This window comes from Onychostoma macrolepis, chromosome 17 (genome assembly GCF_012432095.1).
Source record: "Onychostoma macrolepis isolate SWU-2019 chromosome 17, ASM1243209v1, whole genome shotgun sequence".
Lineage (NCBI taxonomy): Eukaryota > Metazoa > Chordata > Actinopteri > Cypriniformes > Cyprinidae > Onychostoma > Onychostoma macrolepis.
In genome coordinates, this window is record NC_081171.1 from 7,364,232 (window position 1) to 7,389,318 (window position 25,087).

Below are 25,087 nucleotides of genomic sequence, written 5' to 3' on the forward strand. Positions count from 1 at the left end.
AGTCAACATCCTGTTTAAGCATGAATGATTTTGTGTGTTGTAGGATTGTGTCTTAAGCATGTGGATTGGCTGTCAATGCCTATCAGCAGGCCTCTTTAACGTCCTAATTTAATCGGTGTGATTAGATTAGAGCAACAGGAATGGAAAACGCTCCCCTGTGGCCACTTTGATTGAGCTAGTGGTTACACCAGATATGACAGCTCTTTGGCACATGCAACTTTCTGGCATATAGTGTGCATATATGTGAGTCTAGCACTTATATAAATTCATTCATGGTAAATATGAAATGAAAGAGGTTCTGGTAACCAATAAATCAGATCGTGAACACCTCAAGTGAAGATGATTTTGTCAAGTAGGATGTACTCCTACAGATTTTCTTGATGCAAAAGCAACATTCCTGCAAAATAAACCCAGTTTTAACTACTGTTGCATCAATGCCACAATTACAGCAGTCAGTACCACTGAAATTTCGCTGTTCTCTATAACAATTTTACCCTCATGACTTTTTAATTCTGTAAAACTCAACATATTTTGAAATATTAAATGTTGAACATATCTGAAATATCCATATATTTAAGATAAAAAAAAAGGACACATTCAAGTTACAAATGACTATTTGGGGGTGTGAATGGTCTTTTTAGTTATTTTAACTCCATGAAAAAAAGTAATACATACATTATATATATATATATATATATATATACACATATACATTAAAAGAATGGCATGCAACCTTAAAATCTTTTATACAGTGATCAAGTCAACACTGTATTAAAACCTATTAAGCAGTCATAAAAGTCATAAAATTAAACAGTCATAAAAGAACAAGAGTGCTTGACATTTTCACTGTGTTCCTGTAGAGACTTTAAATCTACTGAAGTCATAAAGTTAAAAGAATAGTTCACGCAAAAATGACAATTTTCTGAAAATGTATTCTCCCTCAGACCATTCAAGGTGTAGATGAGTTTGCTGCATCATAGGAACAGATTTGGAGAAATGTAGCTTTACATTACTTGCTCACTAATGCATCCTCTGCAGTGAATGGGTGCCGTCAGAATGAGAGTCCAAACAGCTGATAAAAACATCACAATAATCCACAAGTAATCAACATGACTCCACTCCATCAATTAATGTCTTGAAGTGAAACGTTGTGTGTTTGTAAGAAAGAAACAAAAATACATTAAGATTTTTTTAACCTTAAAACCATAACTTCTGGCCAAAACATGAATCCATTGTTCATAACACTTCTACCAGAGTAAATTATCATTTTTGGTTGAACTGAATATTTCTGTTTGATTATTATTAAAGGCATAATATACAAAGGCAGAAAGTCATAGTTTCATTTTTACAATTTTAGTATTAAACTCTTTCATCTAACCTTCTCTTTCTATTTTGGTCACTCTTTATGAGCCAGACTTGAACTTGAGCCACCAACCAGTGCATCACGGCTCAATATGTCTGAGCACGTGTGCATCCTCTGCTTAACTTATCTATATTGACTCTCTCGTTTTAACTTGTTCCCCCCTTACAATTGTTCTTTGTCCATTTTCACACTACACACCTGAAAAACGATGTGTAATTATGACCTTTCAGAGTCCTTACATTAACGAAGTGGTTATTTGGCCCCCCAAGTGGCACAAAGTGACAGTAGGACTCTGCCCAGAATCCCCCGGTGACCCAGCTGCCCAGTCTGGCATCCATCCACACCAGCTGCTCCTGACCCACAGGTACAAGCTTGAGTTTCTCCTCATATCACCTCATAACCTAGATCATCTGCAGTGGCCCATTGTTATGCAAACAGATTGCTTTAGGCCAAACACAGCATTGGTTTAATTGCATCCAGTTAAGTGGGCAAGGGAGGTCTCAGCAGCACCGGCTGTTCAACAGATCAGACAAGCTCTCTACTATCTATTGGAACAACTATGCATGTGTTTGAATATATTTAAAGTAGGCAAAGGGGATAAACACATCCATAAAGAGCATGAGAGAATAATAGACAGTCACTAAAGGCCAAATCTCACTACACAAACAAGTCTAGCCATTCAAGCCCTGTTTGACTTGTTGCATTTGTGTCAAAATGTGTCCAAAACACAAATACACATTGCATGAATAATAATAACATACACTATTGTTGAAAAGATGATGGTGATTTCTATTTCAAATCATCATCACAAAACCCTGAAAAAAAAGGATCACAGAATTTTTAATGTAATGAATTTAAATTTATTTTATGATTTAAAATAAATTAAAGCGCAAAAAAATCATATTGTTTCAAACTGCAATATTAATGCTACTTTTTTTTTGGTTTTGTTTGTTTTTTCTCTAATGAATAGGGAACCTTGGATAGCAGTGACAATGTGTTCTAGTATTTCATAAAAAAAACTGTTCATATGAGTAATCACACCTTCTACAAAACAGAAACTTTGTCCAGAAGTCATCAAAACACCTACTTTGTATATTTTCAAAGGAAATAAAAACAGGAAAATTAAATTTCTAGAGAAGAAATATACAGACTGACTGTAAATGGACGCCGTATGAACCACCTTTGATAGTCATTAGCCTTATTCATTTCAGAGTCACGACTAACTAATGAGCTGGGCATTTCCATTCAGACAGCTCATATAGCTTGACAGAACTGATATCTGGCATAATGAAAGATTCCTGTTTGTTTTCAAAAGGTACCTTGTAACTACACTCTTAAAAAATAAAAGGTGCTTCACGATGCCATAGAAGAACCAACCTTTAACATCTGAAGAACCTTTCTGTTTCACAAAAGGTTCTTTGTGGTGAAAGAAGGTTTTTCAGATTATAAAAAGGTAAGGAAGAGATGGTTCTTTGACTGAATGGTTCTTTGTGGAACCAAAAATGGTTCTTCTATGGCATCGCTTGAAGCACCTTTATTTTTAAGAGTGTGTCATTAGCAGAATGTTCAATTATATATATTAAAAGAAAAAAAAAAAAAAAAAAAAAAAAATATATATATATATATATATATATATATATATATATATATATACAGTATATATATATATATATATATATATATATATATAGGCAGAGGAAACCAAGGTTAAAGTTCACGCACTGATGCTGCAGGTGTATATATTGCATCTTGTAAATATCATATTGACCAATTTAGTCTAGTGTATTAGAGCGATACTGAACAGCGCACAGCGAAATAATAATCTGATCTTTCGCAGCTCATTATGATGCATGGGTTCTTTTTGTAGAAGGTCACTGTTTCTTTATATCTCCCCGAATAATTTTCTGTTATGAGACAATCTTATTAAAATCAAAGTATTGTGTATAAGGTTTGAAATTCAAACTTAATTAGAAGCGCAACACAAGCCTCGAAGTGTCTCAAATATTGTAATCTTGGCAAAAGAACATTCATTTCTCAAACACAAAAGACATTTCAGGCAAGACCAGTTCGGCTGTGCTGTGGCTGTTCTTGCCGACAGTTTTCATTAAGTTGCTGTCTCTTACTTTGTTTCGGATACATCAACAGTTTACGCTTCTGAAAAGACAAAAAATACACCATCTCAAACAACAGAAAACACTCTTACAACTGCACAGACTGCCAATTCCAAACGAACCCTCAAAATATGCCTTTCTGTAGTCTAAAACTAGTCTTTGATCAAACCATAAATCTAATTCTGTTTATGAACAATCTTGTTTCAAAGCCGCACTTGTTTCTTTTCTAAAACCCACATTTTGTTTTGAAGGTCATGTAAGGATTGTATAAATACAGCTGTCACTTTGCACAAGCTCCCTGTAGACGCTAACAGTGCTATTTCTACTACTAGCAATGCTAATTAATTAATAATACTAGTAAAACATTTTTACGTCGGTCATAGCTGTAAAATAGCTGTCTAAATTCTATCCAGCACAGTATTTTTTATCTCAGTCTGTGCTTGCAGCTGATTTTTCTAAATAGACTATTTCTTTTCTGACCTCTATTAAGTCCACCGTGATATTACTTGGCCTCAGGCTCTCTAGCTTTAGGGTAGAGATGAGAACTTGGTCTGCATTTTCAACTGGACTCGTTTCTTTTTGCACCGGCCTACATGATGAGTCTTAGTAAATTACATGGTCCTGAGGTACGTTGTTGTTATCTAGCTAACAAACACGGTCGACGATGTGGGCAGCATGTTGTGCAGTTGCTCCCAAAGCAAGTGCATACAGCACGTCCTAATTAGGGTTCTATCTCGATATGTTGCAAATGGTCTGTCGTGGACCCCACAAAATCGTTGCGTGTGCTCCCAGAGGAGGCTATTAAGAAAACATGAGTCTGTGATTACCATGCTGATTTTTGGTTTAGACAACACCACGCGTTCACCACGAGCCCCCTTGAATGAGGTCCGTTCTCTGAGTGGGTTCAACATTATATTTAGGTCTGTCTGAGATATCTAATACAGTGGTTTTCAAATATGGTCATGTCTTGACTAGAAAAATGTAAAACAGTATTTTGTGAATATTTGTTTTCTACAATGTTTAATTTATAATTTCTGACATCTAACAAATGTAATATAGCTTTACCTAAGATTCTAGCGCTTTTTTGCCAGTGCGATGAAGACAATGAAAAGGTGTTGACAAGCAGCACATGTAGATCTGCGCATCACGGTTTTATCCAATGTGCTGAACAGAAAGCAAGAAAAAGAAGCTACAGTTCAACAAAAAGAGGAGAAATTATTAAATTATTTTGTTTGCACTCGGGGAAATATTCTAGATACTTGATTTCATGAAAAGTGGCTGACTGAGAAATACTGGATTCAGCACTGGACTTTCTTTCTTTCTTTCTTTGACAACGCATTAAAAAAATTAAACTTGAAAATGACAATAAAAAATAAAAGTGATGAATATAATAAAAATATTAAAATAATGAATATAATAGAAATATCACAACAAATAATAATAAACAATAGAAATATAAATTCTAAATAATATCTTTAATGTAAAAAATCTGATATAAATAAATAAATACAATGTTCTTAGGTTTGTTAAATATGTATGTATGTATATATATATATATATGTGTGTGTGTGTGTGTGTGTGTGTGTATATATATTCGGTAAGGATGCATTACACTGATCAAAAATGGCATTATCAATACTTTTAAAATACAAAATATTACAAAAGATTTCTATTTCAAATAAATGCTGTTCTTCTGATATGTTAAAAGAAAAATGTATCACAACTAGAGTTGCAAAAAGGTGGGAAATTTCCAGTAAATTTCGGAAACTTTCCAGGATTTTTTGGAATCTTTCAGGAATTTTTGGAAAGTTTCCAGAAATTTACCAGAAATGTTCCACCCCTTTGCAACCCTAATCACAACTTCTTGCAATATTGATAATAAAAAGAAGTGTCTCTTGAGAACCAAATCAAAAAATTAATATGATTTTTGAAGGATTATGTGACACAGAAAACTGGAGTAATGGCTACTGAAAATTCAGCTTTGCCATCACAGAAATAAACTACAATAAAAAACATATTAAAATAGGAAACAATTATTTTAAAATTGTAATAATATGTCACAATATTACAGTATTTTTGATCAAATAAATGAAACCTTGGTGAGCAGAAGAGACTTCTTTAAAAAAACATTACACAGTTTTCAAACTTTGAGCACTATTGCTCAATTTCACTGCTAAATGTATTGTTGTGACTAGGTGTTGCCTGGATGTTTGATCAGATCATACTCCATACTTGGCCTGAATAATCTGAAAACCACTGATCTAACACAGCCCACCCATGTACATAAAAACTCAGAAATCAACTCGCATACCCTCGACACACATCCACGCATCTGCACTCGAGCACAAGCTCGAAACCACATACTCTACATGACAAGCGCTCAGAGACAGATTGCGATTAAACGCTCCATTAGTTTCTATAATTCTCTCTCACCCTCGCTGTGAAAACAGACTGAGAAGGACATTGTGTTTTAGTTCAGAGCTGCGAACGCCCACACAGGCCAACAACATGACCTCATTTAACAATCCAATCACATTCAGATTGTTTCGCCCACTGTCATATAGACCTAACGCACAACGAAGAAGCATGGAAATTTGATTATAACAAAATAAAGCGGCAAGCTGCATAAAAACATGCTCGCTACAATATTCATTTGGTGTTTTAGCATGTAATCCTCTTGTGCTACCTGCTAAGCGGCACACAGAGAGGTCCGTTTGCTTTCTGTGGGTTGCCTTTGATGAACAGGCAAATGTGGGTGTGCAGACATATAAAATGCAAGTGTTGCCCTGCCTGGGCTCAGTGCCATGACAGACTGTGGAATCAGGGCAGCTCAAAGTGAACAGAAGACCAGGAAACATTAACCATCACAGACAGGCAGTCAGCGGCAAAGCATTCTGCTAAGGTTAGGGGGCCGTGGGCCGATCTGCAGGGGAGCTGACAGCACGTTTCAGATATATAAACAACAAAAACATCTAGTCGCTGCAGAAGAAGCTGACACCACACTGCTCTGAACCCTCACAAGTATGAGAAATAACTGTTTTCGTAGTACATGTGTACTGTGGAAAAAGAAGAATGGATGTTGCTCTCTTTTCTCTCTTGAACTGCAATATCCTGAGGATACTTGCTAAAAGAATGCTAAGAGAGATGACAGAGCTGCAGGAGCGAGATAAGCAGAACACGAAGCTTGTACATTATTAATGACCAAACAATGCTATAAGTGAATTACAAATGCAGGCATTGAAGTTGAGGGCTTCGTCCCATAGAGGGACAGGGTAGTTCAAATAGGGAAAAAAAAGCTGTGTTACAAAACCAAAAAAAAAAAAAAAAGACAGCATCCTAACTCAAATTATCATAAAAACATGGCCATTTAGATCCAGGGTGCTAATTAAAAACTTGCCAGGCTTGAAATTAGAATAAAAACTGGCTTGCATTAGTATGAACTGTGTCGTAACATATTTTAAATCATATTTTTGTGACCTTTCCTGATTTAACTGTGGAAAAAAAACTATCGCAATGCACATATCTTACTATCAGAGGTTAAAATGCCTCCGGAACTCCATATGGTAACACATATGTGAAATATTTCAGCATTAAATTGAGATGCTACTTTAAAATTATGGGAAATAAAGTCTTTACTGATAGTCAAAGACTGGCTCATCTTATATATGATGCTGCAAGTGACGCAATGACCTGCTGCTTGTCACAAATATGCGAGGGATAATATATTATTTGATATTATTTTTAAAATAATAAAAATGTTCATTAATAATAAATCAATATTAATTACACATTATTATTACACAATAATAATATTAGTACTAATACTACAATTATTTTGGTTATTCAGTTATTATTATTAAATATTATACAGTGACTTGCTCTATGTTAAAAATATGCAAGGGCTAATAATACTGAATCAAAAAAGCTGCAAAATAGAGCATTTTTGTTAAATTATAATAATGGTACATAATATTACAATAGTAATTAAATAATAATAATGATATAGACAAAGATTGGCTGATCTTAAATACAATTTTGCGACCAATTGTATGTCACAAATATGCAAAAAAATATTATTTATGAAAAATGTAGCAAAAAAAAGAAATATTTAAGAATATTTGGCTGTTAAGAAATATTTATAGCCAAAAAATATTATATTCACTCGTCATTGGCAGGTTCATTCTAAACACTGTTTAGACAACAATCATCTCACAAATACTGCTCCTTATATATCTGTAGCTGAACATGTTGGATCCACTGGAAAAATGTGCAAAAATAGTATCCTTAGGGTTTCAAAGCATGTGACTGGCATAGTAGCCTCAAAAGTAAACATATATGCCTAATCTACCCCTAAAGTGTGCATATATGTATATTAGATAAGGTATAATTATTCACCCTTTAAGGGCAGATAAAGTTTACTTTTGAGGAAACTGCCTCGGTGGCATGCTAAAAGGTATCATTTTTGCATTTTGGCAAAGGAAAACGAACTGTTTCAGTCACTGAAAGCCTGAAGTGTTCAAATCATTTCAAGAACCTGTTTATGTGGGTGGCTGGAATGCTCAACATAATATTTATTTTTTTAAATCTCACAAAAAATCTTTACGATAACTGCTTTGTTTTCTTCAAAGGACATAAAATCTTAAAAAGAGAGGGAGAGAGAGAGAAAGAGGGAAAAAACAGACGGCAGCCGACTCACTGAAAGTGGACAGTATGTGAGGCACCTCTGAGAGTCATTAGCGTTGTTCACTTGAGAGGCATGACTAACTAATGAGGCGGCCATTTCCATTCATGTCGACTTCCAATAGAGTCACTATTTGTGTTTTTCAAGCCATGATTAAGCTCACAGCATTATTAGATAAATATTAACCGTGCCGCTCATTAGAGGCCATTCAACTGCATGGTCCACTCTCGCTTAGTCTGTTCGAACTGTAGCCAGGAAGTAAGGAAAAGCTGCAGTTGTTGATAAGGTCACAGGGTGTGTTTAATCCTGGACGCTTGGCAGGAATCACACCACAATGTGCCAGCAGAGAAAGAGAGAGAGGGATGGTCGCGTTCGCCCCCAGCCCCCTACGGGCGGATCAGTGGAGCAGGTCGCCGCTTCTGCCCACAGATGGGCAGGATGCCACAGCACAGTCACCCCACACATTTTGTCCCCAGCTTGCCTTTGCGCAGCTGAACGGAGGCCATTTCTGAGAGCCCCTCTCTCTAGGAAACACAGAGCTAATGCACTTTAATTGAATTTCCCTGTGTCTACTCTAATCACAGCCTAATTATACAGATCCAGATCCTGGGTCACGGCACTGCTCTTTTAGAAAATTCCGAAGCACTTCCGTTGTCTTTCCAGGAACACAAAATTACCTTCTCATTAACACAAAGGTGAAGGATTGTTTTAATAATGCATATGGCAGTTATATTCAATAAGGTTTCATAAACAGTGGCCGGGAGTTTGTGTGGGAGATGTCTAAACAAATTTTGCATTGCATTAGGAAATGCATTGAGTGGGCCGTAACTGTATTAAATGCAACGTGTGCTTGATGACACGGTGTTGTTTTTACCTCAGCCCGAACAAAACCCAATCCAAATGTGCTTCCAGGCTTCATTCAGATCTGCTTCCCAAAGTACGTTTGGTTGTCCGTGTTGTTGTTCCAGCATTTCTGAAAAACACAAACGATCTGAAGCTTTAAGTTTAAACATGCATTCATTTCATTTCGTCCTTTAGAACCCATATTTGATCATTTTTAAGAGTGCAGATACAAGTTTTTGCAGATTAAAGGTGTAGTTAAGACCACATTTTAAAAAATAAACAGTGTCTTTTCCCATAAGAGTAGACGAAAGTGGCAGGAATGCATTATACACATGAGTCAGTGATCTCAGAGTGCCCCGGTAGCAGTTAATGGTCGGGATAACAGTGCACAGTCAAAGAAACCGTGCAAAAGTCTGACTGTTTCATTTATTCCCTTGCAAACGAGCCCTTGACATTTTGACCTCCAAAAAAAGGAGGTAAGAAACGCAAAGATGTTTTAATTATCTCTGCAAGCAATCCACTGACGAATTGTTGAGATATTCTTGCCTGCGAAGACATACTGACTCTGGCCTTTCATCATTGCTTTATTTCCCATAGCAGTTAAGGTGACATCCTCCGCAGACAACAGGTCCAAGGTCTGCTTCACTTAATTCTGCTAAAGTAACATCTCTTCCTGTTGTTATCTCTAAAGGCTGCGGCAAATGATCTTGCCATGGATGGCGTTTTCTGGAGTTGTTGCTTTCATTAAATTGCCATTTTCTCTTTCATGTCTTAGAATGAGCCCCTGGGCAAAGGTTCAAAAAAATTTATCAGAAAAGTTTTCCATTTTAAACATTCATAGTACAATTGTCCTATCTTGACAGAGAAAACTGTAGATGATGATTATGAATGTATGTGAGGTTGCTGGGCGGCACAGGTTATATTCTATATTTGTACAAATAAGCACTGAGGTCATTCCTGCCAAAGGAAGGTCAGCTGGTTATTAAAGCCAAGGGTTTTCTGTTGTGCACCATGAATATTTAAAAAGGTGTGTTCAATAAAAACATGAACACAATTTGTGTTATTTAAGCAGACATGTGACTTAGTAAACAATATGTTCATGATTTATACATTTGAGTACATCTAAGGGTTCACATACTTTTCCCCTGTAACTGTAAAAGGTCTATATTCTTATTTAGTACTTAAATAGTGATTAATTAGTTAAAAAAAAAAAAAAAAACATTTATATTTTACCAAATATTTGTGGTGCCAGCATCAAAATGTTAGCTTAGACACGTGTTTCAAACTTCAAAAGTAGTTCAAACCAAACTTTCAGTCATACAAACCTTGAATCTAATAGGCAGAGAAATGGTATCTTTTCACGATTCTTCACCATGGCTGAGCATCTAAATCAATCATATTTCATAATTAACACATACTGTACATAAATTTGAGTACATTTAAGGGTTCACATACTTTTTCCAGCAACTGTAAATAGGTCTATATTGTTATTTAGTACTTAATTATCAATACGGAAGTGATTAAATTGTTAATATTTTACCAAATGTTTGCAGTGCTATCATCAAAAAATGATTAATTAGTTAAATATATATATCACCAAATATTTGTGCTGCCAGGATCAAAATGTTAGTTTAGCCACATGTTTCAAACTTCAAAAAGTAGTTAAAACCAAACTTTCAGTCATACAAACCTCAAAACAAATAGGCAGAGACACAGTATCTTTTCACTATTCTTCACCATGGCTGAGCATTTAAATCAATCATATTTCATGACTAATTTATACATACATTTGAGTACATATTTCCATAAACTGTAAATTGGTCTGTATTGTTATTTTTAGTTCTTAATTATCATTACGAAAGTTATTAAATTGTTAATATTTTACCAAACGTTGGTGGATCTATCATCAAAAAGTGATTGATTAGTTAAAAATTGTATATTTTACCAAATATTTGTGGTGCTCGCATCAAAATGTTAGCTTAGCCACATGTTTCAATCCTCAAAAGTTGTTAAAACCAAACTTTCAGTCATAAAAACCTCAATTCTAATAGGCAGAAACATGGTACCTTTTCACTTTTCTTCGCAAGGCTGCACACAAGAAGTGATAGTTGAAAAATTTTATATTTTATATTGTATATCAAAATGCCAGCATAGCCACGTTTCAAACTTAAAAAGTAGTTAGAACCAAACTTTTTGTCATACAACCCTCAAATATTCCAATAGGCAGGTACCAAAATTTGAGTAAATAAAAGGTTCACATACTTTTCCTAGCAACTGTAAATAGGTCTATATTTACAGTTAGCATATAGCTTACCACATTTCAAACTTCAAACATACAGTAGTTAAAACTAAACTTTGATCTTGTAATAGGCAAGTACTTGGCATCTTTTCACTATTCTTGACCACAGTTGAGCATTTAAATCCCTGTGTATTAGATTTCAAGCAGAAGTACTACCATAGACAGCCTGTCAACAGCAGTGCACACAGCATTCTGCTGAGGTTAGAGGGCTGCAAGCTGATCTGCAAGTGAGGTAGCAGTGTATTTTAGATATATAAACAAAAAACTGTCACTGCAGAGGACACTCACACCACATAACCCTCTCTAAATGTTCATGAACCCCTTTAGCATATGATTTTACAATAAATTTTTCCTCATAGACATGTGTAGTCCAAATATAGATGCATTCATGAGTCAGCTAAGAGATGCTTGTTTGTTTTCCAATATCCTGAGGATACTTGAACAAATGTGCGGAATGCTAAAATAGTTCACAGAACTGCAGGAATGAGATAAGTGAAACGCAAGACTTCTACATTATTAATGAGCAAACAATGTCATAAATGAATTATGAATTAGGGCATTTAAGATACCTCAGAAGGGTTGGGTAACTCACAGAGATCGAGCCACACACAATGAGGTCAAGAGATGATGCACATTCCATGAAGAATGAGGGAAAAAGAGATGTAAAGATCTCATTAAAGTTGTACACGTCTATAAAGCATTAGACCATCCTGAGGGGAAATAAGGACAAAGGGAAAATAAGGACAAATAATGAATTTAAATATAGTCATCAGAAGCAACGAGTTTTAACTGTTTTAATGCTAAGTGAATTGCAATTATCCTCTAAAAAGTCCTATTTTAAATAAATGCTGTTCTTGAAAGAATGCGAGATATATATTAGGGGTGTAACAAACCGAACGATTCGTTGGACTAATCCTATTACGTTTGGAAAATAAAAGAGCTTAAAGTGTGTGAAATATAATGTGCCCAGTGCCACTGCGCTCAACAAGGCAGCCCAAACGACGTAACAGGCAACGTGCTGTCTGCCCAGTGATAACCTCCCCTTGCTGGGGTGCGTCAAAATACTATGATCTTGTATCGACGATAGCCGGAGATATTGTCAAAAACATCAATTATTGGCAATAGTAAGAGTATTTGGCATTTCCAATTAATGTAGGCCTGTTACATTCTTATTTTTATTAGACCTATTATTATTAGGAAGTTACTTTTATTATTAAATTAAAATTACAATTAATTTTCCCCGCACCACATAGGCTAACTGACACGCTGCGAGGATAAGATTTGGCTATTTACTCCTCAATTAAAATGATTTTAAAACAGGTCTTTTAAAACAGGTCTATTAGGCTATACAATAAGTTATAGTCCTATAATTAAAATATTAACACTGCAGTCATCAATAAAAATCAATGAAATAAAAAGCTTTTATTTCAAGCACCGACTTTCAAAAACAACCTGTTAAACACGACATACGATTTTTCTTTTATGCCAAAAATCATTAGTATATTAAGTAAAGATCATATTCCATGAAGATATTTTGTAAATTTACTACTGTAAATATATCAAATCGTCGTTTTTGATTAGTAATATGCATTGCTAAGAATTCATTTGGACAACTTTAAAGGTGATTTTCTCAATATTTTGATTTTGTTGCACCCTCAGATTCCAGATTTTCAAATAGTTGTATCTCGGCCAAATATTGTCCGATCCTAACAACCCATACATCAATGGAAAGCTTATTTATTCAGCTTTCAGTTTATGTGTAAATCCCAATTTCAAAAAATTGACACTTAAGACTGGTTTTGTGGTCCAGGTCACATATCGTTATCAGCATGTTGAAGTAGATTCGTCTCTCTCTGTCTCTGAGATAATAAGCGGCGTCAGATGCCGAAAACTCCTCATTACTCTGTCACTCCGTTTTTACTTTCACTTTCTGCTTATAGTGAATTTACTGAGATTAAGGTGTTCACCGGCATAAATATGGTGCAAAAGTGCTTGAGTGATATCCATTGGCTTACCTTAATGGTTTAAAACAGAAATATTTCCAACATTGCGACATAACCAATTCTCTGACTCATATATATATATAGGCTATGTAAGTGCTGTCAAATGATTAATCATGATTAATCGCATCCAAAATAAAAGTTTTTTGTTTACATATTATGTGCGTGTGCGGTGTATATTTATTATGTATATATATAAATATATACATATATGCATGTGTGTGTGTTTCAGAAAAATATGTTATGTTTATATATTAAATAGATTTTTATATAATATAAATTATAATATAAATATATACATGTAAATACATGTAAATATTTTCGAAATATATAATGTATGTGTGTATATTTATATATACATAATAAATATTAACACACATATATATTATGTAAACAAAAACTTTTATTTTGGATGCGATTAATCGCTTGACAGCACTAACATACTATGGCAGTGCCTCCTCGAAAAATTGGATGAGAAAAAAAAAAAAATCATAATACAAAAATAAAACAACACAAATATTACAAAATATTACAAAAACAGCGACACCAGCAAGTAAAGTCCACGTCTTCTTGCCTCCCCTCAGGCCATAGAGTTTTTAACACACAAAGCGCCCCAAAGCGTGCCGTGAGTTTGCTGGGGGGTAATTGAGAATTATGATTGCCATATGATTGGTTATTTTGGCTGTGATTGTTTCATGCAATAAATTCTGCCTCTTGTGTTCGTGCACGTTCACGAATCAGTCTGAATGAACAATATAGTGGTGTTTATGGGAAGACTAATTTAAAAAAGTAAGTAAACAACACATTTCTGCATCAAAATAATACTTAAAATGGCATGAAAACATGATCTGTGGGAGATTTTAGTGAGTAGCCTAATCAGCTTGGTAAAATTTAAAGTAAATCTCCACATCTATGACCAATATTTACTCGAGCTTTGTTGACTGATGACCCATAAAACTTAAAAAAATAGTTCAAAGTTAAATATCAAAAAGAAGAGCTAAACATTTTAGCTTGCCTTGCCTCCTTAGCTTAAAGTTCACAAATAAAAACATTAAAAAAATAATAAAATAAAAAAAAAATATATATATATATATAATTTTTTTATTATTATTTTTTATTTTTTTAATTATTTATTTATTTATTTATTTTTACTGCCTTGAGTTATTTTTGAATAAATATAAAGAGACTATGAGAGACTTCTTTCAAAAACTTATTTCAAAATCTGATCCCAATTCAGAAGTTGTATTTGAGATAAAATTGAGGTGCAAACAGCATTGTGTCCCAGCTGAACACTTGGATCAATGGATCGCTTCAACAGAGATGGAGGTGGATGAGAAGTTAAAACACCCCAAGGCATCTGTGTTGTTGAAACCCAAACCAGAACTGGCTTATTTTCTCGATTTTGATAGCAATACTCAAACAGAACTTGCGGACAGCAACATTTGCATGGGCGTACAGAAACAATTCATTTGCATAAAATCCTGTCAAAATATCAGGCCTCTGCTCAACAGCAGACGAGAATGAACAAAAAAAAAAAAAAAATTCCATCATGCATCATGGCACTTGTTTGTTCAGTCTCTGAAAACATTTGCTGGGACACAGATTCTTCTGCGAGCTAGTAAATAGGAACATTACTCTATTAAGCAGTGATAAATTGCTTTATTCTTCTCCTCGATTTGTGCTGTCCCACAGAAACGCCGGTTATTCCACACTGAAGGGCTTGGAACACTGATGTACACACTTCAGCTCCGTTACCTTGGAAACATAGCCCGAAGTGAAGAAGGCATCTGAAAACGGACAGACACTGTCAGTGAGGATTTCAGCTGGTATTGCTGTAAACATCCGAGCCATACGCGGCTAATATGACCAAATGGGATCGGAGAGCAGGGCTCCTTGTATCTGGTGAAATGCCAATCTAATTTTCCAAAAAACTGTTTGCACTTCACACATGGTTTGGCTTTACACATAGTTCATTTCTCCTTGCTCATCTCCGGGCTCGATCTTCAGATTTTACCATTTGACTGAACTAATGAATGAATATAGAAAATTCTGAGAAACATAATGAACCTATATTTACATAAACAATCACACCAAATCTTTATCATAGCCCAGTGATTCCCAACACGGCCCCATCGCATTAAAATACCATTTATTCTTCCAGAATATCCAATTTATGTTTAACATAAGTGAGGGTGCGGTTGTTTAACTTAAATGTGCAGTGCTTCCAGTTATTTTAGCTGTATAAAACAGTTGGCTATACCGAATTTCTTAAGTGATGCAAAAATGCAGTTTATATCAAGCATGCAAAACATGTGCAATGCATAAAAATTTGGATTTGTCTTGAATGAGAGAAGTACATGAGCTCAAGTTTATCTGTACAGTACATTTACCGCATGCTGGTAGTATTGGCAGATTTGCTTTAAATATATAGGCTCTATATAAATTAAGCTTTGCTTTTATAATAATTGTTGTTTATAATGAATGTCTTATGTTTGTTTTATACTGAGATTTTTCCCATTCTTGTTCTGTTCTAAATAAAATTTAAAGGAATTGTTGTGGAGTGAGGAGAAATAAAATACTAATAAAACATTATTTCTAAAATCAATAATAAAATGTAACATACACCAATGCGGCTCATCTTTTTATTACTCTCAACAATTAAATTTTGACCCGGTGAAAAATACGGTACCCCTTTACTGACACGTTTGACTCCTATTACACTGCATATTATTAGCATTATAATTCAATCATTTTAAATTGGTAATTATTATGATGATTCACTTTTTAAAATTAAAAACTGTGGGACTCAATTAACTTCCTCTCTTTGTAACGAGACAAAGGAGCTTGTTTGTCCATCACAAATTTTGAATTCCAGGTGGTATGTCATTTGCACTCTAATATGGCAGAATTTAAATACTTTAAGCTTTATGCTTAAGTATAAAATATCTCTTATGAGAAATCTCAGAAGTGCTGACATCTGCAGTGGACAGATCTTTAGCTTGCTTCATGGGGCTTGGAGGTTAACAGAAATACAACAACACGAGCATAGTTAATTTTCATCATATTTAAAAATGTATGAAATGCACAAGAAATAATATATATGTGACCCTGGACCACAAAACCAGTCTTAAGTCGCCGGAGTATATTTGTAGCAATAGCGAAAAAATACATTGTATGGGTCAAAATGATCAATTTTTCTTTTATGCCAAAAATCATTAGGATATTAAGTAAACATCATGTTCCATGAAGATATTTAGTAAATTTCTTACTGTAAATATATCAAAACTTAATTTTTGATTAGTAATATGCATTGCTAAGGACTTCATTTGGACAACTTTAAAGGCAATTTTCTCAATATTTAGATTTTTTTGCACCCTCACATTTCAGATTTTCAAATAGTTGAATCTCAGCCAAAACATTCTCTGATCCTAACAAACCATACATCAATGGAAAGCTCATTTATTCAGCTTTCAGATGATGTATAAATCTCAATTTCAAATTTACACTTAAGACTGGTTTTGTGGTCCAGGGTCACATATTACCATATATGTATGTCAGCACACAGGCAACATGTTTGCAGCAAAGCTAAACAGCTTCAGATTTTGTGTTTCTGGCTGCAAATAAGAATTGAGACCTGTATCTATAAGGTGGCCTGGACCTGCCCTCCATCTGCTCACCCTCTTTGCACTTTTGGCCTTCTGTTAACAAGGATTTTGAGGATCATTTTCACTCCAAAGATGTTTCAATCACATCACTGCTGCAGTTATACAGCACAAATATGGAGGGAATGCATTACTGTATGTGTGTGTGAGCAGAACCAACCCTCTACTGCCTCTAATGGCCATAGTAAGTATTACAGATCTCTTTCACTGCTACAAACCAGACTAATCTCTCCCTGTACATTTTATAAGAACTTCAGTATATGAGAGCATGCATTCGGATGTTACAATTTTGTGACAGAGCCTTATTGTGACCCAGAAACAAACTCTGTCTCAACCAACCCAGCCCCAGGTCTCCCCTAGCTGCCTCAATTAGGCTTCTTAGTTTTATTTTATTTATTTATTTTTTTTAAAAATGGTTATGTCACCACTGACAAAACAGCACTCAAAGGCCATCACTAGACCAGATGAGGTTAAGTGTCCTGTTTACAAGCACAGCGCCAGCAGCCAGCAGAAGTTCCCAAAGACAGATCGGAACACACATCTTCAAACTCATAGTGACTTCATCCTTTGAGGGACTGTATCCTTTCTCAAGAAATCAGCATAATGAGGCTGTCAGTCTAAATACCAGCCATCTTTCTTTTCTGATGTCAGCAGGTTGAGTTTGAAAACTGATTACTAGTACATTTTGCCTTAAAGCATGTGTTTTAAAAAAACTGAGTTGTTATAGGAATATTATGTATCCGGTCAAAGTATGAAGAATGACATGTTTCTTTCAAGTCCATATCCTAATGTACCAAACAAACACAGCAACATAATTGTAGTATGTAAATTCATACACAACAGTAATCGCAGCGTTAAGGCCACACCAAGAACGATAACCGTAAAGATAATTATGATGGCAACTGAAACTACACTAGCATTCACAACAATGCACAATAATAAGTTCTGTTTATAATAAGTGCATTCTGCAGTTCTGTCAGATGCTGTTTTGCATGTTCGAGCTTTGTAAACCAGGACTATTTCTGATTAGCTGTCAGTGTTTTTACTGTTCATCGGCTGAAAAAAAAAAAAAAAAAAGGAATGATATTGTTAGAATCACTTGCACAACTTTGCCATTATCATTATAGTTGTGGTGTGGACTCTGCTTTTACATTGAAAACTATATTGTTATTATGTTTATTGTTATAGTTATCATCCTTAGTGCAAACAGGCTTTTTATCTTGTCAACAAAATTACTGATGTTTTTGTTAAATGTCGACATTTCATTTTCATTTTGCATTTTGCACTCTGATCAATTTAAATGTGTTTTTGTTGAGTAAAATTAGATGCCATTTTAGTCAGAGAAAAGCTGATTAAAAGTATTGAACATTACATAAATGCTGACTGAATTACATTAAAAGGAACAATTACTTTTCTTTTTTATTTCAATTACTTTTTAAAATTCCTTCAAAATCCATTTATCCATTTACAATTAAATGAAAAAAAAAATCTAAATTTATTTTAAGGTGTCTTTGTTACAGTGTAATTAAACATTTAAGTACTAAGTAATATTAATTAACTACTATATGGTTAGGGTTATGATTAGGGTTTGGCTTAGGGTTACTTACATGTAATTATGCATAATTTATTGTTATTATAATAGTTAGTGCATGTGTAACAAGGACACCTTAAAATAAAAGGTTACCAAAAAAAGTTTAAATTAATATTGACAGTACACTAAATTGTAATATATTTGGCCTGTACAGGTTATAATACAAAACTAACTTTACACAAAAACAGCGGGACGCACTGATCCTGAAACGGGCGTGAAACCAGCGTTACAGTCTCAGAAGTAACTGACTAATTGACTGGTCAGTGTAACCCCTAACATGAAGTATAGACGGTTTGAACGGCAACAACATAAACAAACATCACTGTGCATGGCGCTTTTGTGGCCCTAACTTAACTTCCGGTTGACATCCAAATAGAATCAATAACAACAGCTAAGTCCCTCCAGAGTAGATTATTTTTTGATAACAAGCAAAATATCTTTGCTGCGTAAATCAGATGGACTTATTAAAAATACAAATTCATTATCTGCCAGCAGAAGGCGCTTTAAAGCTGGAGAACTAGAGGTTTCCACGGTAACTGAGCTTACAAACACTTCTTTATCAGGCATTACATGCAAGATTAAATGAAAATGGCATCGAACATTTTCTAAAGACAGTATTCCTTCAGAAATACAGTGATATAAAAACACCCGCGCCTCGTTTTGATTTTTTTAAATGTGCATTACATGCTCATGCTTATTCAAGGAAGTCTTTCAGAAAATCGGTCAGTTTTGATATCGTGGCGGGTCACAACAAATAAACAAATGTATGGGAAACACATCCCACAGCACAACAACCTGAGCCCAACTTAATTACTCATCACTTTAACTTTAACTGCGTTTGTAGCTGGCGACACTCCACTAACCAGACAATAAACAAACACAGACCGGAAGTTAATTTCGGTCCAGGCACGTGCGCCTGATGAAACCGTCTATACTATCTTCATCCATAACTAAACAGAATAACAACTTCCACCACCTACAGTATGCTTGCAATAATTTAGAGTCTTCCCATAGTTCATGCTAAAGTTTCAACACAAGCAGACCAGATTTTGACGAGTCACGGTTTCCTAATAATATTAACCATGTTTATGGTTGTGGTGTCCCAGATGTATTTTTGACTAAGCCATTCCTGAGCAGCACCTGTTTTCAGAGCAGTCAGAGTTGTGACAAAAGCTGTAATTACACCACAGTCCTCATTATCCTATGAGAACTATTGAATTCCTCATGTTTGCCATTCACAATGCCGCACTGCCACAGCCTTCCTCCGGACAGCAATTAAGACGCTACTCCAATGCAAGGAACGCGCTTGCTGTGCCGTTTAATGACTAGCTCTGCATCCATATAACCTTGGCTTAATGTAGCGCTTTTACAGATAAGACTTCTTTTCAGGGGACGTGCAAGCATTCAATCCTGCCGAGCAATGGCAAAAAGAAGCTTTAATGTTTGCTCTTCAAGGGATTAGTGAGTTTGATATACAGAGCTAAGCCCCCTCCCTTTAGACAAATTTCCATCCATGTTTTATTCATCAAATCCATTAAACAAGGCCTCACAACAGTAAAGGGGATTTGGGAGCAGTATTTATGTAGCTATAGTGTCTGGTGATCTGATCACTTTTCTGGTGTCAGCATTCCCAGATGTACCCTTCTGCTTTTCCACACTTTTTGTACAGTTCATTAATTTGCACATTGCCGGATCTGTTTGTTTTCTTTTCAGTCTGTGAAGCCACGGGGAGTTGTGAATCACAGTTTGACCATTTGGACAGTACAAAGAAGCAGACCACATTAAACCAAACACACCAAAACCATGGAACATGCAATAGTATGTACATGCAGTGATGTTATGAGAAGTTTGAGGCAAGAGTGAAATGGTGGCATTGAAGAAATCTGCTCAGGCACCTTTCTATAGTTGGTCTTGGCTGGTCTAATTGGTTTCTTTACAAGACTAAACTGGTATACTGTATACTAAATGGCTCAAAAAACAGCAAAACAGACCAGATTAATGTAGGTCACAATGGAAGCCCAACTAACCACCTTAACTTTTCTATTTAAATGTGCCACATTCCAGTAGTATACTGAATGCAGAGACTGTACTGTAGGAGGCAGAGACAGAGAACAAAAAAAGAAACATACAGTATATTGACAATTTGTTCAATCCATTCATGCATGCTACAGTCTAGTTTTTGTTTGATTTATGAAGCATTATTCTTCCCTCTAGTCATTCGCTTAACTTTTTTACTTCACTTGGATAAGAATTTGATGGTAAAGCAGTTCCCCTAGCAAAATCCTATCCAAGATACACTAAAAGATGATCTTAAAGGAACACTCCACTTTTTTTGGAAATAGGCTGATTCTCCAACTCCCCCAGAGTTAATAAATTGAGTTTTACCGTTTTTGAATCCATTCAGCTGATCTCTGGATCTGGCGATAGCACTTTTAGCATAGCTTAGCATAGATCATTGAATCCGATTAGACCACTAGCATCGCGTTCAAAAATGACCAAAGAGTTTCTATATTTGTCCTATTTAAAACTTAACTCTTCTGTAGTTATATCGTGTACTAAGACCGGCGGAAAATGAAAAGTTGCGATTTTCTAGGCTGATATGATTAAGAACTATACTCTCATTCCGGCGTAATAATAATAAAATAACAACTTTGCTGCTGTAACATGACGCAGTGATATTACGTAGCGCCTGAAAGTAGTCCCCAGCTATATTATAACTAGGTACCTAGCTGGGGACTACTTTCAGGCACTGCGTAATATCACTGCACCTGCTGCGGCCATGGTACGGCAGCAAAGTTCCTTGATTATTACGCCGTATGGCACGATATAACTACAGAAGAGTCAAGTGTTAAATAGGACAAATATCGAAACTCTTTGGTCATTTTTTAACGCGATGCTAGTGGTCTAATCGGATTCAATGATCTATGCTAAGCTATGCTAAAAGTGCTATCGCCAGACCCGGAGATCGGCTGAATGGATTCCAAAACGGTAAAACTCAACTTATTAACTCTGGGGGAGTTGGAGAATGAGGCTATTTCCAAAAAAAGTGGAGTGTTCCTTTAAGCTTTGTGGAAACTGCAAGGCCATTTCATATGACAATGTACTCACATGCCTCTTAACAAACACCAAAACAGAGATATAAATTTCACAGTTCATGACCATTACAATCAGCCCCATATCAGTATTTAAGAGTCCCAAATGAGAAATTAACTGAATGCCATTTCCCGAGTTTCAATAAACATTCAATTGTGTCCATTTCTGGCCTGATAATAGCATGAAGCTGTCACCACAGAAGCATTGTGGGTAATATGGAACGCTCTCCAGACTGCAGTTAACAGTGGCTTCCACTCCCACGGACAAAAGACTCTTCCACTGCATATTCATTATGACCTTGGGTGAGCTCTTAAATCAGAAGCAAACACGAGGGTCAGATAAACACCCACTCTGTTTTGCTTTCCCCACAAAGGTGCAGGTTTATAGCGGAATACCGTGTAGAATACAGATTACACAATTATCAGATGACAAGATGGAGTGACTAGGGCCCTCCTCGGGTGTACGAGGAGAGAGATTGCTGCCGTGCTAATTAGTCACAGCGTTGAGGTAATTACTTAGCTTTCTTCGGCTGTGGACTTCCTCTCCACCATCGTAAATCAGCCCAACTGCGTGGGTCTTGGCAAGTGTTTGTCAGTGTTGGAAATGTAACGCCTGGCCAGCGCATCAACACCTCATGACGCAAAATAACAGGCCGTGTAGATAGTGATTTGAACAAATAACCTTGGAATGAGGCACAGCACTATACTACACCTACTCCACCCACTAACAATAGATAACAAGTAATCAGGTTAAGTCCTCAATTACTTGGTTTGCCAGACCTTCTAGATTTTGTCACCCCAAAGCAGTCTGGTAAGAAGCTAGGGTTGTTATTGTTAATTAAAACTATTAAAAACTGAAATAAAGCTGACATAAAATAAAATACAAAATATAGATGAAAATTGAAAATTGAAAATGAAAATTTTAGTAAAACTACAATGTATATTACAATTCATATATAATAATTAAATTTATATGTAATATTTTATATATAATAATAATATAAAATACAATAAATTATATACATATTTATCATTTATATATGAAACTGAAAACATTTTGAAAAATTACTAAAACTATAATTAAACTGAAAACTGAAAATATAAAAATATAAGTTTAGTATTTATATTTTGTCAAATGCAAAAATATTATATGAAAAGCTTAAAGAAAATCAGAAATGTTCCCTTGGCAACTAATTAGAATAAATCTATGTTGACGTTCTAAAATTACTAAAACTAAAATTGAAATAAAATAAAGCTAAACAGAAATATAAGAAACTAAACAAAAGCACATAACATTACTACAACAAACTAGAATTAAAATGAAATATATAAAAAGTTTAATATTTATATTTTACAAAATAAAATATTAGATGAAACTCTTAAACATAAAAAATGAATGAAAATTAGAAATGTTAATTGAAATAAAATTTTAAGCTTAAATATTAAATTTACTAAAATGAAAACTGAAATAATAATAAAATAAATAATAAAAACTAAATGAACAAAAATTAATAAAAATGACAAAAGCACATAAAATTACTAAAACGAAAATGAAAACTGAAAATGTTTTAGAAAAACCATTTCTAAATTTTAACAAATACTATAAAAGTATATAAATAATGCTGAAATCACACTGCAAGATCCAGGTAAGCAGCAATAGCACTGCAGAAGTTAAAATTCATGGATTCCCCTGAAAGCCACAACACCTGTTAGTGTAGCAAGACCAGTCTAATTGCTCAGTAAACAATGCCCAAAATGTGCCATGGATGCTTTGCCAGGAGGAACGGACACAGCGTGCGCAGTTGGAGAAAAGTCTGTGAGTGGAACTGACAGGCGAGTTCTATAACCTTCTGCCACAGCAAACTTTGTGAGTGGCAGTAGAGCAAGAGGGCCCTGCTATTTATGTCAGGAAGTATATGAATCTAGTCTGCAAATGTCATACTTAGACGTGTATTTATTCATGCAGAATGTGTCACCTTTAGCCAAACGCATTCATTCAATGTCTTCCTCTGAAAGGGTATGAATATATCATCACAAATTATAGCAGCTTTGAGGGAAAAAAGGCAAAAAATGAAGATATGCTTTAATACAACTGTAAGATGAAGATGGCAATCAAATGCCATGAACTGTGATAAGGAGAAAACAGAAAGTCTTAAGCTTAAAGAAAGACATGAATGCTAGGAATTAAATGACGTCTATTTGAGAGAAAGAGAGACCGACAGACAGACAGAAAGACAGACAGACTGATTGACAGAAACAATGATAGAATGACAGATAGATAGAATGATAGAGAGATTGACAGAACGAAAGATAGATAGATAGATAGATAGATAGATAGATAGATAGATAGATAGATAGATAGATAGATAGATAGATAGATAGATAGATAGATAGATAGATAGATAGATAGATAGATAGATAGATAGATAGATAGATATAAAAGAATGATAGAACAATACAATGATAGAGCTTTAAATAAACAGAGACAGGAAGAACAATAGACAGAATAACAAAGATATACGGACAAACAAATAGACAGAAATATATAGATAGAGATAGAACAATATAGAAAGCAATCCGGTTTGACATGAGGGTGAGTAAATAATGACAGAAATATTATTTTTGTGTGAACTATCCCTTTAAAAATCGTATGGCTCTGTGTTGCAGGACCTTGGATGCGAGTAGCCAGTCTCTCTCTCTCTCTCTGCTGCTGGTGAATATGGCCTTTTCGTCCAACGAGCAAGAGTGCACGCAATAACACAATCTAATACTGACCTTAGCCTTGACTTCTGCAATCCTTTCTGGGAGAGAGGCCACCAACCCTGTGATTTAAACCATTCTCGTATCACAAGATGCTGTTGAGTCATGCTGTAAGGCCTGGCCGTGTCAGAACTGTTCCAATCTCACGAATGCATATCACAATAAGTTTTCTGAAGCAGCGAAAGTATGATTCTCAAAGTAGAGAAAATTTACTTCCTCCAATTGAGCTTATGATTGTGTGAGATGCTGTTTATTTGGCAGACCGGACGGTGCCGGATGCGTTTATGAGAGTAATGTGTCTAAAATTAAACATCAGTGAGAACAGGATCCACGTGGCCTGAGCCTTGTATTGCATGATTTCAGGACTCCCTCTGATTAATTTTTACTGTTAGTCCCTCGATACAGCAGCCCCTGCATAAACATGCTAACTGATGACTTCACAAAAAACAAGTTCACAAAATTATACTGTGCATTATACAAGGCTTGTTTTGCTTAATAAGACTCTCAAAATGCAGTTTCCACACAACTTGCCAATTCAAGCGTATATTGTACAGCTACAGCAAAAAAGTCAGACACTGAATGAGCAAGGTCACTGCGACATCCGCATTCTTACAGTGTCAATGTCTGCTGGAGAGAGAATATTATTCAATAAATGTCATCTGTCGGATCTGTCTGTATTTTCATT